At 42.3% G+C, this 8,723-nt stretch overlaps 1 long non-coding RNA gene across 1 annotated transcript in view; it reads right to left on the bottom strand.

Annotated features, from left to right (window-relative positions):
• Nucleotides 1-8,723, bottom strand: part of LOC149977374 (uncharacterized) — a 934,188-nt gene that overhangs the window by 602,478 nt on the left and 322,987 nt on the right. The gene's annotated exons all lie outside the window — the stretch shown is intronic.

The following is an 8,723-nucleotide window of genomic DNA, read 5'->3' as shown; positions in this document are numbered from 1 at the left end:
GGTTAAGGTTAGTCATTAACTCTGACTGGTTAAGGTTAGTCATTAACTCTGACTGGTTAAGGCTAGTCCTTAACTCTGACTGGGTAAGGTTAGTCCTTAACTCTGACTGGTTAAGGTTAGTCATTTACTCTGACTGGTTAAGGTAAGTCATTAACTCTGACTGGTTAAGGTAAGTCATTAACTCTGACTGGTTAAGGTTAGTCATTAACTCTGACTGGTTAAGGTTAGTCCTTAACTCTGACTGGGTAAGGTTAGTCCTTAACTCTGACTGGTTAAGGTTAGTCATTAACTCTGACTGGTTAAGGTTAGTCCTTAACTCTGACTGGTTAAGGTTAGTCATTAACTCTGACTGGTTAAGGTTAGTCATTAACTCTGACTGGGTAAGGTTAGTCCTTAACTCTGACTGGTTAAGGTTAGTCCCTAACTCTGACTGGTTAAGGTTAGTCATTAACTCTGACTGGTTAAGGTTAGTCATTAACTCTGACTGGTTAAGGTTAGTCATTAACTCTGACTGGGTAAGGTTAGTCCTTAACTCTGACTGGTTAAGGTTAGTCATTAACTCTGACTGGTTAAGGTTAGTCATTAACTCTGACTGGTTAAGGTTAGTCATTAACTCTGACTGGTTAAGGTAAGGGTTAAGATTTTGGGAAACAAAATTCTCAAAAACAACTTTCTATTACTGGATTTGAACTTGCATCCTTTGAAATCAGAGGCAAATCCTTACGCCCATCCACCATCTCTGTCTCTAATGCCCTAGCGAAACCTAACATGCTGACCACACCGCGGAAGGAGGAGAGATTACTAGAAATGGACTCGGTTTACCCATTTATCTGTGGATTAATTGTCGGAGTAGAGGACCTTGTGTATTTTAGGTAAAATAATAACCCAATGTTTATATCCCAATACAAAATTAGCTATCAACAGCAAGCTAGCTAGCGAAAATACCATAAATGTTTAATGCTTTTCGACCTGTCCCCAAATTAATATAGTTTGTTCAGAGTTTGTTTTGGGGTATTTTAACCTGTGTGTCCTGATCACGTCTGGGTGAAAACGGTGGATGAAGGCTTAGCTGGAGGAATAGTTGAATTTCCGTTGTTGTTTTCATTGGTACTGAATGCAAGTTCATCTATGTATCACATTTTTATTGTGAATAATATTGACGTCAAACCGGAGAACCAAGGAGACGGGTGGTTCCAAATGTTGTGAGATTTTCGCTAGTGTTTACAGAACAACTGGTTCGGAGAGATTAGGATCAGGACCTGCAAATTTAACAGTAAGAAACAAACAACAATGGAGGACTGCAGTGTAGCCATTGTTATGAGTACATGTTGCATGGATTGCTAAGGCATAAGCATACTGTTGTTGAAATTATCACCAGGGACACTCAAAGTCCACCTTAAATGAATCATTGTTTGTTGTCTAGCGCGGTGGAGAGGTCCCAACCAACTCAATGGACCAAGTACACATGTCAATCGGGAGCTCTGCTGGGGCAGACCCGGCAGTTGTCTTATATACGGCTATACACAGATAAGTAATATTTGCATGATTTAGCATCAAAATCATCATTACCGTTTTGTTTCGTTCATGTGACCGACTGATACTGGTTCATAACATGTGACAGGCCAAAACCACACGAGGCTTCTTCTCTCTAAACTGAGACCTTGAAACTGAGATATCTTTTGTTCTCAAAACAAAAGTCTGGGCATACTGCCAAATTGCAGCTACTGAAAGTGAGGATTTGTTCAGTCAGTCACTTGCATGAACACAGAATTTGGTTTTGAGAACAGCACATAAATAGAACACAGAAATTAGTTATAAGAAAAGCACCCACATTAAACATTTCTCCCTTTTTCTCTCTCTCTCCCCTTTTTTTAGAGAGAAAGATGAAGGGATGTTGTTCTAATGATGTTGCTGATGACTATCTCTGCTCTAATCTGTAGTTAACATTCAGCAGGACCATCTCTGCCCTAATCTGTAGTTAACATACAGCAGGACCATCTCTGCCCTAATCTGTAGTTAACATACAGCATGACCAACTCTGCCCTAATCTGTAGTTAACATACAGCAGGACTATCTCTGCCCTAATCTGTAGTTAACATACAGCAGGATTATCTCTGTCCTAATCTGTAGTTAACATGCAGCAGGACCATCTCTGCTCTAATCTGTAGTTAACAAGCAGCAGGACCATCTCTGTCCTAATCTGTAGTTAACATACAGCAGGATAATCTCTGTCCTAATATGTAGTTAACATACAGCAGGACCATCTCTGCCCTAATCTGTAGTTAACATACAGCAGGATAATCTCTGTCCTAATCTGTAGTTAACATACAGCATGACTATCTCTGCCCTAATCTGTAGTTAACATACAGCAGGACTATCTCTGCTCTAATCTGTAGTTAACATACAGCAGGATTATCTCTGTCCTAATCTGTAGTTAACATGCAGCAGGAACATCTCTGCTCTAATCTGTAGTTAACATACAGCATGACTATCTCTGCCCTAATCTGTAGTTAACATACAGCAGGATTATCTCTGTCCTAATCTGCAGTTAACATGCAGCAGGACCATCTCTGCTCTAATCTGTAGTTAACATGCAGCAGGAACATCTCTGCTCTAATCTGTAGTTAACATGCAGCAGGACCATCTCTGTCCTAATCTGTAGTTAACATACAGCAGGATAATCTCTGTCCTAATATGTAGTTAACATGCAGCGTGGTGTATTATCCTTCACAGACCAGCCTCTGTCACCCCATTACTTCTGTCTACCATAACACACTGATACACACCGTACCTGAGCAACATCAAAGGCATCTGTATGTACTTTGTCCCCACGACCTCTGAAGGTAACACAGGCTAGTGAAATGCTAATTCCCAATTCAAATAACTCTTTCACTCTTCCATCTTTAGTTTTAAATTGGTATAATTTCTAACGAAAACAGCCATATATATATATATATATATATATATATATATATATATATATATATATATATATATATATATGTGATCAGTGAAGAGCAGAATTTACGTGAAACATAAACTGAAGTGTCTTTTTGTTTTAGCCATATCTGCTCAGCTGTAGTAGGTCTATTCAGACGAACGGGAGTGCTTGTCTCAACGACAGCTTTCATCATGGATAATATGGCTGTACAAAGAGAAACTAAGGACTTACATTTCTCCCCCTGGTGGTTTACAATACATCATGTTGAGAAGAACTTTCAATACATGTTTTTATTAATCTTGTTCAGCACCAAGTTTATTGCCAAAAAGGCTCAATATCAATTGGGATAAATTGTCGCCAATTGTGACAACTGTCCATTGTCTTGCTGTTAACACTTTACATCAAGTTGCCCCTACTACGCGTCCTCGTGGGAGTCGAACTGTAACGAGATTTTCACTTTCTTCTCATGAAGTGAGAAGTTCACATCAAGGAATTTAGCTCTTTTCTTGGCGACATTCATGAACACCTTGCGTCTGCAGAAGTGTGTCTGGTCTCCGCCCTGCCTCTGGAGGATGCGCTCCTTGTCCTAGTAGTCGTGAAAACGGATGATAAACACTCTGGACTTGGAGTTGTTGTCTCCGCACGCTGGGGGGGGGCTATATCCAGCTTCGGGGCTGATGGAACGATGGCTGGACCCAGCACATCCGCAACGAATTCTGACATGAACTTAACTGAGTCCCCTCCTTCATGTCTCTCTGGTAGACCAACAACAGGAAGATTTCAACAGTGAGAACGGGATTCCAGGTCATCGGTCTTGTCAATCAGCTTTTGGTTTTCAGAGCTCAGACGTTGCGACCGTTTTCTCAAGTGTTACATTGCGGTCACTGTTGTCACACAGGTCATGTTCAAAGCCGTCAATCCGGTGGCCTTGTTCATCCGCAGCGGCTCGGACACCATCCAGGATGGCGGAGAAGGGAGCCAGAGCAGCATCGCTGGCAGTTTGGAGCTGAGTGGCAATGGCAGCTGTAATTTCCGTGACCAGAACCGTACGGAGGTTCTGAAGATCTGTGGGGAGTGTGACCGCATGAGGCTCTGTAACAGTTGGACTGGAGTCAGCGCCATTACCATTCACGTTTGCCATCGCGGTTTAAACATTATTTACAGGTCTTCTGCTCCTCAGGTCGTGTGACATTTGAATCAAAAAGGTAACTTACGAAGTCACCAATCAAATATGATATGTAAGAAAGTGGAATACAAATTACAAATTTGGCAAAATTAACTAATGCGTACGAGCCTCGTCCACGAGCCTCTTCTCCAGTCGCATGCTAAACCGGAACTCTTTTGCCAGGTAGCATGCATAGCCTAGCCTAGCATAGCATAGCCTAGCCTAGCCTAGCATAGCATAGCATAGCATAGCATAGCCTAGCATAGCCTAGCCTCTATGTCGAAGGTATGTTTGACTTTTACGGCAGGGCATTTTTTTCCCTGTTGCCATTCCTTTCCTTCCTTTTCTACCTTTTTTGGTCAATTTATTTGATTTTTGTTTTTTTGTTTAGCTTTTTTCATCAGTTTTCTCTTGTTATCTCCGCAAATGCTTGGTCTGTTTTCACACCTTTTTCATTTCAATATTTTATATGGCTAACAACGCTAATAATAGTATTATGGGAATAGGTAGGCCTAATGCTATAAAGTTTTTTTTTTATCTTGGAATACAAAGGCAATGAACAATCCTGTCAAGAGGTCTAGGGTTTTCTCTCATTTAAAAAGCTAAAAGCAGATGTGGTATTTTTTACAAGAGACCCATTTACTCATTAAAGATCACTCAAGGCAACAAAACTCCAGGTTTTCTATTCAGACTTTTTACTCCAAAGCCAGAAGGGTTGCAATATTGGTTGGTAAAATAATACATTTCTCTACTACTACTGTTATTTCAGACAGTAATGGGGGAAATTTAGTCACCCATTGGCACACACCTGTAGTATTGGTCAATGTGCTGTACTGTATATGCTCCCAATTTTGATGATGTTGAATTTGCCAATGGGTTGCTTGCGAAAATCCATTCTCTTAACAACCAACTTTTGCTATTTGACGGGGATCTGAATTGTGTTATTCGCCCGGCTTCAGACCGCTCCAACCCCAGAACTATGTCTCCTTCTGCTATGTCAAAGTCCTTCTCAGGTTTATAGGTGTACAGATGTATAGGTGTACAGATGTATAGGTGTACAGATGTATAGGTGTACAGAATGGGTGTACAGATCCCTGGAGATTTCAAAATCCCCAGGCAAGAGAGTGTTCTTTCTTTTCACATGTATGCCATTCTTTTTCTGGTATTGACTATGGGTAGCCTAGTGGTTAGAGCGTTGGACTAGTAACCGGAAGGTTGCAAGTTCAAATCCCTGAGCTGACAAGGTACAAATCTGTCGTTCTGCCCCCTAGGCCATCATTGAAAATAAGAATTTGTTCTTAACTGACTTGCCTAGTTAAATAAAGTTTAAAAAAAAAGATCATTACTTACTTCCAAATGTCACCTCTTTTTAATGTTTACACTTTGTAATTTCTGACCATGGACCTTTAGCCCTTGACATGTTGCTATCAGGACAAACTCGTCTCTGTTGGAGATTCAAGTCTCTTCTCCTGTCTGATGCAGACTTCTGTAACAGACTTCTACAGTTCTATGATATATATATATTTTTTTAAATCAGACAAGCTCAACCTTTCATTCTCTCTTATGGGATTTCACTTAAGGCCCATCTTAGAGGATGCATTATTTTTTATTCTTCTCATTATTCTCATTATTCTTCTCATTTAAACAAAACCTGGAAAGCTAGACTAGAAGAACTCACCAAAGCCATCCTTGACTCAGATCATCAGTATTCCCTGACGCCATCTCCAGAGCTGTATAAGCAATGCTTATCTGAATTCAATGTCTTGTCCACTACAGATGCAGAACGGTTACTATTGCATTCGTGTGGTACCTACTCATGAACATGGCGACAGGGCAAGTCGTCTGCTCGCACACCCATTAAAATACAATGCTGCTACCCGTCTGAATCCCCAAATTAAAGATTCCTCTCATAGCTTGATTTCTGACCCTACGGGGATCAATGACACCTTCAAATCTTTCTCTTCCTCTTCCTGTATATGTCTGAATTTCAATCAGATAATATGACTACATTTTTGGGTGAAGTGGAGACTCCCGTAGTTGAGGCTGAAACTGCAGATGACCTTGATTCCCCTCTCAGCCTTGAGGAAGTTAATTCAGTCAATGCAGAGCAGCAAGGCTCCAGGGCCCGATGACTTTCCAACTGGGTTTCCAACTCAGCAGGAGCGACCCGGCCCGCTCCTGGTCCCCGGGACTGACCCTCTGGCCAGCGTAGTCCTGCGGCTAGAGCCGCGCGTCAGGGAAAGGGTACTGTCGCGTGTTCTCCCGCTCCACTTCTCCGGCGCTCGATGTCTCCAGATTATTACGCACACCTGCCACCATCGTTACACGGACCTGCGCCTCATGAGACTCACCTGGACTCCATTACCTCCCCTGTATCTGTTACTCCCCTTGGTTCTTTCCTCAGGTGTTATTGACTCTGGTTCTGTTTTAATGTCTGTACGCTACTTGCATTTTGTACTATGTTACATTTGTTATTAAATTTACACTCCCTGTACGTGCTTCCTGACTCCCAGCGTACACGGTACAAGTATATTGTTTGTTGTTTTAAGCACAACGATAAGCTGATGCAAAGACCTTTAAATACCTTGGGAAAATGGGGGTGGGGAATACTATGAGCCTCACACATCAGTGTGTGTGTGTGTGCGTGCGCGTGCTCGCACGTGCGTGTGTGTGTTATTTATATTGAATTCAATCCCGGTAAAGTTTGGTTTCAGTGGAATGCATTGTGGGAGAGGGAGGGTGAATTAAAACATGAACAGCTATTGACATCTCCCTGAGAAACTGTGTTCAATGTTCATACAGGGGGTAGTGGGTATGGTCAGATACCAGACAGTTTATCCATAACCATGCTCTATACTTCGTTGATGAAGGACTGTAAGAGAGGGCCTAGGAATAGATGTAATTCCAATTTCCATTTTTTTTTGTGTATTTGGACAATCTCTGCACTTCAAACAAAGAGTTGTTCACTTCAACAAAACCTTTAACATCAATCACTATTTCTTCAAACGATTATGTTTTTGTTGTTGTTGAATCATTACAGTAGCTATCGCTATCATGTAATAAGCTCCGGGGTGTCACTGCCACACTCTACGAAGTCAGTCAAAGTCATGGGTTTTGTCAAGGTCCCCCTACACTGGCACTAATTTTAACCATACATTCAGCCCAGGTGTCAGTGTGCATGCTGTGTAGAGAATGAAAATAGACTACATGCGTTCTGGGAGAAGACTTCATCCTAGATAGCTCACCTTCAACAGATTCTCTGCTATCTGCTCACTGACCTAAACACACAGAATCACTAAACACAACCCAGCTCTGTCAGTAAACAATGCTAGTGTCTAGCTAGCGGCTGGGCTGTGCCCCTGGTCCACTTAGCCGTAAACTTTGTAAAGAGTCGTTTTAAAAGTCATACTGTCTCACAGAATGGATGGAGAGGAGTATTTTTGTTAGTTCTTGTCTATAATCCTTGTCCATTATCTTGTGTACTTGTTATGTAGACCCCTACTGTTGTGTAGTTTAGTTCACCAACATGGCTTTAATAATGACCATCCCTACTGTTGTGTAGTTTAGTTCACCAACATGTCTTTAATAATGACCATACCTACTGTTGTGTAGTTTAGTTCACCAACATGTCTTTAATAATGACCATCCCTACTGTTGTGTAGTTTAGTTCACCAACATGGCTAATGACCATATCTACTGTTGTGTAGTTTAGTTCACCAACATGGCTAATGACCATCCCTACTGTTGTGTAGTTTAGTTCACCAACATGTCTTTAATAATGACCATACCTACGTTGTGTAGTTTAGTTCACCAACATGGCTAATGACCATACCTACGTTGTGTAGTTTAGTTCACCAACATGTATTTAATAATGACCATACCTACTGTTGTGTTGTTACGGTGCGTGAATGAGGACCCAAAAGCGAATTAACGTAAACAGAGCTTCTTTAATGACAAAACATAGGTAGGCTCAGATGGACCGGCAGATTCCGACAGGACAGGACAAGGTTGCAGCAAACATGACGATAGTCTGGTTCAGGCATGAATAACACAAACAAGAATCCGACAAAGACAGGAGCAAAAACAGAGAGAGATATAGAGGACTAATCAGAGGGAAAAAGGGAACAGGTGGGAAAAGGGGTGACGAGGTAGTTAGGAGGAGACAAGGAACAGCTGGGGGAAAGAGGGGGAGAAAAGGTAACCTAATAACGACCAGCAGAGGGAGACATGGTTAAGGGAAAGGACAGAAACAAGACACAACATGACAATACATGACAGTACCCCCCCACTCACCGAGCGCCTCCTGGCGCACTCGAGGAGGAAACCTGGCGGCAACGGAGGAAATCCTCGATCAGCGCACGGTCCAGCACGTCCCGAGAGGGAACCCAACTCCTCTCCTCAGGACCGTACCCCTCCCAATCTACTAGGTACTGATGACCACGGCCCCGAGGACGCATGTCCAAAATCCTACGGACCCTGTAGATGGGTGCGCCCTCGACAAGGATGGGGGGGGGGGGGAAGACGAGCGGGGGCGCGAAGAACGGGCTTGATACAGGAGACATGGAAGACCGGGTGGACGCGACGAAGATAACGCGGAAGAAGAAGTCGAACTGCGAC

This window comes from Oncorhynchus mykiss, chromosome 15, assembly GCF_057628025.1.
Source record: "Oncorhynchus mykiss isolate SJ-2025 chromosome 15, ASM5762802v1, whole genome shotgun sequence".
In the NCBI taxonomy this organism is placed as follows: Eukaryota; Metazoa; Chordata; class Actinopteri; order Salmoniformes; family Salmonidae; genus Oncorhynchus; species Oncorhynchus mykiss.
This window is presented reverse-complemented; position numbering and strand designations above follow the sequence as displayed.